This window comes from Grammomys surdaster, unplaced genomic scaffold (genome assembly GCF_004785775.1).
Source record: "Grammomys surdaster isolate TR1022 unplaced genomic scaffold, NIH_TR_1.0 193, whole genome shotgun sequence".
Classification (NCBI taxonomy): Eukaryota; Metazoa; Chordata; class Mammalia; order Rodentia; family Muridae; genus Grammomys; species Grammomys surdaster.
The window spans coordinates 9,167,474-9,175,914 of record NW_021604638.1 but is presented as its reverse complement, the minus strand read 5'-3'; positions in this window follow the sequence as shown (position 1 = coordinate 9,175,914).

The following is an 8,441-nucleotide window of genomic DNA, read 5'->3' as shown; positions in this document are numbered from 1 at the left end:
AGGAGAGGAGAGGAGAGGAGAGGAGAGGAGAGGAGAGGAGAGGAGAGGAGAGGAGAGGAGGCCAGCCATGTCCACCTGACGAGAGGGGGAAGGGAAGGGGGAAGAGGCAAGGGGACAGAGGGATCAAGAGATCAAGAGAGCTGGGAGTGGTGGCGCACGCCTTTAATCCCAGCACTTGGGAAGCAGAGGCAGGTGCATTTGTGAGTTCGAGGCCAGCCTGGTCTACAGAGTGAGTTCAAGGACAGCCAGGGCTACACAGAAAAACCCTGTCTCAAAAAGAGCCCCCCCCCAAAAAAAAGAGAGATCAAGAAAGAGCAAGAGAACAGGAGTGCAAGAAAGAGGGGAGGAGGCAAGCAGCCCCTTTTGTAGTGGGCAGGCCTACCTGGCTATTGCCAGGTAACTGTGGAGAGGAGCATACCTGGCTGTTGCCAGGTAACTGTGGGGGTGGAGTTTAGACAGAATATTAACAATGCATCTTTAGCTATCCAGTGATGAGCACAAACCATGCAAGGACAATGTGACAGGAGACTGAACAACTGGGGCAAGGTAAATTGTGGGGCCAGGGTGTGTGCCAGCCAGTTGGCTTTGCTCTTCTCAGCACACAGACTGTAGCTGGCACAGACTATATACTGATGTGTGAAGAACCATCTTTGTGGGTTTGTTTAAAAGTAGTGCAGGGACATGGATGAAGATGGTACTTCAGTCTTCATAGACACATAGCTGTAATATAAATGTCAATTACTTTCAGGGGCTAGAGAGATTACTCAGTAGTCAAGAGCATGTGTTGCTTTTGTAGAGGACCCATGTTCAACTCCTAGTACCAGTACAGTAGCTCACAACCATCTGCAACCCCAGTTCCAGGAGATTCAACAGGCACATGTGTGGTGCATACAGGCAAAACATTCATACACATAGAGTAAAATAAGTAAGTCTTTAAAAATATATCAATTGCCTTCCCAGAATCATAAAGGAATAATTATTTGTTTTCCATACTCCCCTTACCCCCTGTGAGACCCTACCCTCTCAGAGTTTGGGTCTTCACCACCATAAAATAATCTTCAAGACTTTTTAACCCCAGAAATCTAAGATTCTGAAACTGAGTGTCTAGACTGTGGGGAGGACACTATGGTCAGCCTACAACACCTATTCTCTGTTACTGGGCTGAGAACCTGGAAAGCTGATAACAGTACTCGCAGACTCCCTTGCAGCTAGGTTTCTTCAAGCTGACTCACTCCTGTGGGATCCAAAAGGCTGAGGTAGTGCTTTAAACTCCTCTGCTACTCAGGCGTTTTAAGCCTCCGAACACAGTCTAGAGGGCTTTGCCATACAGCCTTCACAGAATCTCAGTGAGCACTCACTAGCTTTATGTGTTGGTAGTCATGGCATCTCAGCCCATCCCTGCCTCCAGCTGATCCCCTAAGACGAGGATTCACATGCAAGTGTCCTGTGTAAGAGGAGATTCTGGGAAATGCTATACTGGAAATGGAAAGACAAGAAGAGAAGGAAAGGCAGGCATGGAGGATGTGTAACTGAGCAGGCAACTCTCCAGGAGTTGAGGGCTTACTGCTGACCAACTTATCACAGATCTGTGCTCTGGAGGCTCCCCTCAGAAGAGGCAAGGGAGCCTGCATATGAAAAGAGAGGCTTTGTGAGGAGTGGCTAAGGTACTGCTCGCTGCCGTAACAAACACAGCATATAGCCTGAAGGCCCCAGGTGATCTTCCGTGTACAGACCAATTTCAGGTTTTGTGGTAAATTTTGTTCACCTAGTTCCTCCTCCCTCTGGTCACTCAATGACGAGTCCTTTTGTCAAGTTCATGAGAACAGAGGAGCTATGATTGGGAGCTAGAAGCTTGATGAATCACAAGATACTTATTTACAGATCTGTGGTGTAGACAGTCTATATCTCAACCGCACACTGCACACACGATGTGTGCCCATGATCCGTGGGTCGTTAGCCACACGTAGCTGCAAGAGATCCAGGGACTCGGTATGCCCCTGTGTCCAAGAGAAAGAAAGCCAGATTAAGCTGAGCATGTTGGCCACTGAACCTTTGAAATTAGATGTCTGAGTCAAGGGAACCAACAGAGCCCTGAATGTACTAAATACCCACTAAACATGACTTCTGCCACTGTAAACATGTGTTTCTTTCCTGTTCGACAGCGTCATAATCCCATAGCACATGTGTGCCCTTTCTCTCTGCAGATGTCTGCATCCCTGCCAGGCTTGTTTTTGGTTTTGATTTTGATTTTTTAACCACTCCTAATCCTCTACCAACTGGCAGGCCTGTTGATTGTCCAAACGTTTTAGAATTTCACATAAAAATTGATCAACACCAAGTGCACTTGGCTGGATTGTGTCCCCAAAAATAACAGATTTTTAATACTGAAAACTTTAAGTGTCAATTGGGCATGGTAATACATACCCATAATCCCAGCATTCAGGAAGTGGTGGCCTTGAACTCTTGAACTTTCTATCTTTCTGATAGGGTCAGTGAAATCAGGTGAGTCTGCACAGTAGCAGGTCACCATCTTAGCTGAGGCTAGCAAGACATGGTCCCTCTTCTGAGCGTCAGTGCAGACCTACATCCCTCAGCATCTTCAACGTCCTGCTGTGTCTCTCTGCTACTTACCACCATCCCCCTCCCCCGGACACACACAGACACACACACACTCACACACCTATGTGCACACAAACAAGAATAGAACAACTCTCCCTCCACCTGCTCTCATTCTGGCGTGTGAAAGTGTGAGAGAAGGAAACGTTGCTTGCACACACACACACACACACACACACACACACATCACAACCATCCATCCATCTGTTCTCAGTTGCTCTCAGGCCCCATGTCCCACTCAATCAACAGCCCCTTGGAGGAAAGCCAGAAGCACCTGCCCTGAGATCCACCAGCTCAATTGGAAATCTCAATGAGGGGCAGGGAGTTGAATGCCTGGCAAAGCAGGAAAATGACTTTTATTAATGTCGTTCATGGAGTGCTGGGGGTAGATGCTGGGGACTGAACCTATCTCCTTGAGCATGCCAGGCAAGCACTTTCCCGCTGAGCCCAGGTGACTTTTTAAAGGACTACTCTGGCCAGGCAGAACAGATTAAGTCTGTTGGGCACACGTCATAATTCTGAGCCAAGAATATGGGGAGGATGAGGAGACACGTTGTGGGCTCTTGGAGCACACAGATCCCAGATCCTAGGATAGACAGCCGATGAGACTGCCAGACATACTTGCCTGGTACAGATGCTATCCAGATTACTTCATTTATGAATTTATGTATTTCTTCCAATGGCCCCACTGAACGGAACTTGCATGGCTTCTAGGGCTGTGTGAGGGAACAGAGGAACTGAGAAATTGTGACTTGCCCGAGATGATATGGTTGGCCTCCAGGAGTTTCCTTAATTCAGTGTAGACAGTATAAACTCCATCTCCCTGGCTAAAGCTGGCCTTGACAAGTGTTTCCGAAGCAAACTCTATACCCTACGTCTCTGTCTTCAGGTGGCAAGAACCCACACTAATCACCATTCTGTTTCCTCTGAGGTGTGTCTCTGTGTCCTCTGGGCAAGGCTCAGGCCTAGGTACACAGCAGTCAAGTGTTGAAAAGGAACAGGCCAAGCGGCTGTGGTCCTGTACTTGGTCTGCCTGGAGCAAGCCAGGGCCTGAACTCATGAGCTGCGACTGGGCACAGGGGGACAAGGGAAGAAATAAATATAAAATATGGCTTTTGATTTTAGGGCTCCAGAGGATACGAAACAGGATAATATGCTGGACTTAAGGACTTTCTATTCTACTGGGATGTTTTAAAAGCTCTTTTTTTTGGGGGGGGGGGGGGGTCTATGCACACATGTGGAGGTAAGAGCGTCCATAGAGGTAAGAAGACAACCTTAGGTGTCAGTCCTCACCTGTGACCTTGTTTGAGTTGTGGTCTGGTTGTGGTCTTCTGGGGCTATGGCAGACAGAGAGTGGGAACAGGGCTCTAGACTAAGGGATACTGTACAAAAAGAGGCCCAGTGGCTATAGGGCGTTTGACACCAGTGTTAGCCGCAGAATCAATCCGACAATTCAATTCCGCAGTCTATGGGCCACACCCAGCATGGCTGGAAGGGGGCGGGGAGCTTCGGGGAGAGTAGAACAGAAAGCCCAGAGTGTGGTGCCTGAGGTCAGCTTGGCCTCAGACGCCTTTCTTCCCAGTTTGGTAAAGGGCTCCACTGTGTTGTAAAGTGGGTTTCCTTACTGTGTGCACTGGGGGTCAAAGAAAATGAAAGTCACTGCTCTGGGTCCCTGTGATGTTTGGAATTTAGCCCAAGGGCAATGGAGAACCATTAAAGAGGTTTTAGAGGGGGCACGACAAGGCCAGAATGGTGTTTTAAAACCACACTGGGGGAGCTGGCAGAGGGAGTCTGGGGGAGGCCAGGAGGCTGTTGGAGTTAGTCACCAGGGATTGACAGCCAGCCAGCCCTAAGTGGCTTCTGGCATATGGCAGGGGCGGGGCTTGCAGATAACTGTAAAAGGCTGTGTAGCCTGCAAGGGGCAAAGGGCTATACTATTGAAAGGTTTGGCTCAGTCCCTAGAGTCCCCCACTCACCAACTTTCTGGGGAGTACTCTCACAAGCAGGCAGACAAAGGACTATTTTGTTTTATTTTGTGGCTAGTTTGTGTGCATGTTCATGTGTGCATATTCATGTGTGCATATCCATGGACACACATGCATATTCACATGTGCATGGTCACATGTACATGCGGGTACGATGTGTCCCATGGAGATGAGAGGACAGCCTCGGTGTCACTTGCCACCTTCCACTCGGTTGAGACCAGACCTCCTTGTCTTTTGTCACTGTGCTTCATGCACCAGACTAGCTGGCCCGCAAGCCTCCAAGGATTCTCCTGTCTCTGCCTCCCATCTCACCATAGGAGAGCTAGGATTACAGGCGTGTGCTCCCCCAAGCCTGGCTTTACAGGTTCTGGGCCTGCAAACAAAGGTCTGTGCTTACATTGCAATCCACCGAGCCACCTACCTGACAAAGGGCTCCTGAGGTTGCCGCCTCTGCCTGGCAACACTTGGAAGCATCTACTCACTAATATCCTTATGTAACTCTATCGAGAGGCGCTATTACTGCCCCCACTTCAAAGATGAGGAAACTGAGGCCCAGGAAGGAAGAGGTTATTTGTGTAAGGCCACAGTTCCCATCAAGTTGTGTGAGGTTACAGGCATGAACCTGTAACCTCACCGCTCAGAAGGGCGACAGAGATTTGCCGGAAGTTTGGAGTATACAGTCCTGGGCCAATCTGGGCTATAGAATAAGACTGTCTCAGTGGGAGTTAGGGGCAGGAGCTTGGGAAATGGTTCAATGAGTGAAGTGTTTGCTGCATGAAGGATCTGAATTTGGATCCTCAGCACTTGATTAAAAAGCTGGGTGTGGTAATGTGTGTCCTTAACTTCAGAGCTACACGGGGAGGCACACAGATAAACCCGAGGCTGACCAGCCAGGTAGGATGGCTGAAACATAAACTTTCTTCAGGGTCAGTGGTAGACCTTACCTCAAAGTAATAAACAAACAGATGAAGTAGAGAAGTGACAAGGACACCATGGTCACCTCCTGTATCCACCTGTACCTGAGTCCCCACTCATACACACATATACACACACACAAGTAGATGAGGCATGGTGACATAGCGAGTCCCCACGTCTGATCCTGCAGCAAATGTGACAGATACGTGCTGGCCGGCCTCAGGGATAACCGTGGCTGAGGGCGGAGAGTCTGTTGAGTGCTACATCAGCCAGGGATGTGCTTAGAGAGGTGAGCCTTGAGCGGAAGCAGTTCCTCAGCCTGCTCCAACAAGCGAGCGACCAGGCTGTGTTGAAACCACCAAGTGCAAGTAGCCAGCGGAGAATGTAGCGTTCACATCCACCTCTGCCCTCGCTCCCTGGCATCCTCTCATCTCCTATTCTGAGGTACTGGGTGTCAGCACTCAGGCCCCAGCCTGCCTGCATTTACAGCCTCTCACCAAGAGTGAGCCGTTGACCTCACTGTGCAAGGTCAACCATGAATGGGTGCTCCAAGGCAGAATTCACACCCATAACTCTACCTCCTGAACAAAGGGTTCAAGAGACAAAGCTCAGTTGCCTTTCGACCTCTCAAACTCGTCATCTCCTTTCTCTATTTCTGACCAACAACTGTGGGTCCAAGTTAGATCTCCAGACCTGGGGATCCCTCAGACTCATGGTTTACCCTCCGCCTCTAAGAATGCCTGGCAGTCCCGAGCCATAGGTGCCTCTCTGGGGCCTGAGCCTGTGTCTCATACCTCCAGAGTCTGGCTGGTCCTGCCTTCCCATTGTTGATGGCTGTTTTCTTTGGCTCAGGAGAGAGACAGGTGATCCCACCTGGTTGATTCAGGCCCGGGCCTGTCCAGTCTCCCAGACGCTCTGAGGCTTGGCCTTCCGACTCCCCTGGGCTTGGCACTGCTTAGCTTGCCTTGGCTTCCGTCTGTCAGGCCGGGCCCTGTAATGACGAGTGCCCCTTTTCAGAATGTTTGTCCAGTCAAGGTTGACAACATTCCCAAGCCACCGTCTGTTGATTTTCCTGGGAAGTCCTGGCTCTCTGGCTTTGTCTCCTCGGCGGGGTGGAGTCCACAAGGAGGGTGGGGAAGCCTGCTATGTTTACAGAACCCCAGTCTGAAGGCTGGCAGCCATGCAGGCTGGAACAAGGTGAGCGGGCGACAGTGTTGATTCCATGAGGTGGCCTTGAGGAGTCTAGAAAGTGTGGGAAGGGAGTGCTCTGACAACCAGGGTGTCAACTCTGTGACACCAGGGATGGAGCTCATGATCTCATACATGCTGTGCAAGGGTTCTGACACTGAGCTACGTCCTCAGCCCAACAGTCAGGACGGGAACAAGCGCATACCTACAGTCTTTTAAACTTCATGCATTCATTCATTCATTCATTCGCTCATCTAATCATTCACTGGACAAGAATTCATTCAATGCATAGTCTATGCCAGGCTCTGATCTGAGCCTTGGGGACACTGCAGAGACATCTGGTTTCACACGCTACCCTTGTGGGGTGTATACTAAAGTCTCAAACAATGTGATCCAACCAGGATGCATCATGGGTTACACATACACACACACACACACACACACAGAGAGAGAGAGAGAGAGAGAGAGAGAGAGAGAGAGAGAGAGAGAGAAAGAAAGAAAGAAAGAAAGAAAGAGAGAGAGTTTAAACGTTACAGTAGCCATTGGAACAACCTGAGAAACTTTTCATTTAACACAATGTATCAAAATATCCTCCACTTGGATAGAGCGAGGTCACCATGCACTGAGCTGCTGGTTCTGGTTCTGGTTCTGGTTTTTGCTGAGCTGCAGTGTTAGGACACCTGTCTAACTGGACTAGCACGCTGAGGCCCAGTGGCTCGTGCCGACGCTACAGGATCTGGACCAAGAGGTTGAGTACACCACAAGGGAACACGGCTGTTCACCGTAGCCATGATTCGTGGTCTTTGACAAACAGTCAGGGTGCCTGTGAGACCAGGTCCGGGTGCAGCAAACCACTCTAGTGGAACGCAGCAGGATGGAACGGCCTGGAACATAATGATTGGCAGTGGGAGTGCCCCAGGAGGACTTCCTGGAAGCAATGACAGGGTAACCATGCCCAGCAGGGAGGGAGGGAATGAGGTACAAGGACAGAAGGAACAGGCATAGATTAAAATGCAGCCGGAGCTCACTGCTTTAAGTGACACCGGATGGAAGGCTAATGGTACCCGGAGAGCAGGGAGGGGTGTGGTGGAGCTAGGTCCTTTGAAGTCACAGCAAAGCACCTGAGGCTCAGCCAGTAGCCACTGTCCCCCAACCCAGGACCTCAGAACCCTGGTCCTGCCTGATTGGCTACTCTCTCAACCGAATGGAGAGAGGATGATAAGGCTAAGTCCTTTGTTGGTGATTAGCCAGGTATGGCCATGTGGCTCAAGGTTTGGCAATGAGACTGGGGGGTGGGGGGCCTCCCGGAGGAGGCCCTCTCAGAGGAAATGAAGGCGTATGAAAGGAGTCTCTTTCCATTTCCTTTCTTCTTATCAAGTGGGGTATATGCACTCCTAAGACACCAGGAGGCCAAGAGATACACAAGGTTCTCAGCTAGGATCTTGAGATTTGACCCTCCTGGACCACCGTACACAGCCTCTGTACACTTGGCTTCCATATGTGTGGTGAGCCCAGGAATAGGAAACACTTGCCTGGTGTTTTCTTCAGTGTGGGTTCTTCCTGGTAACACCTCCCATGGATTCAGGCCTCTCTAAGACACGTTGCACAGCTGCAGCAGAATTTACACCTAAGCCTCATGCCTGCATCCCCTACCTGGGGACCACTTGAGAATATTGTCAGACATCTACCTTAGGGGCTGCCTTCACTCAGCGCCCTCTCTCTCTCTCTCTCTCTCTC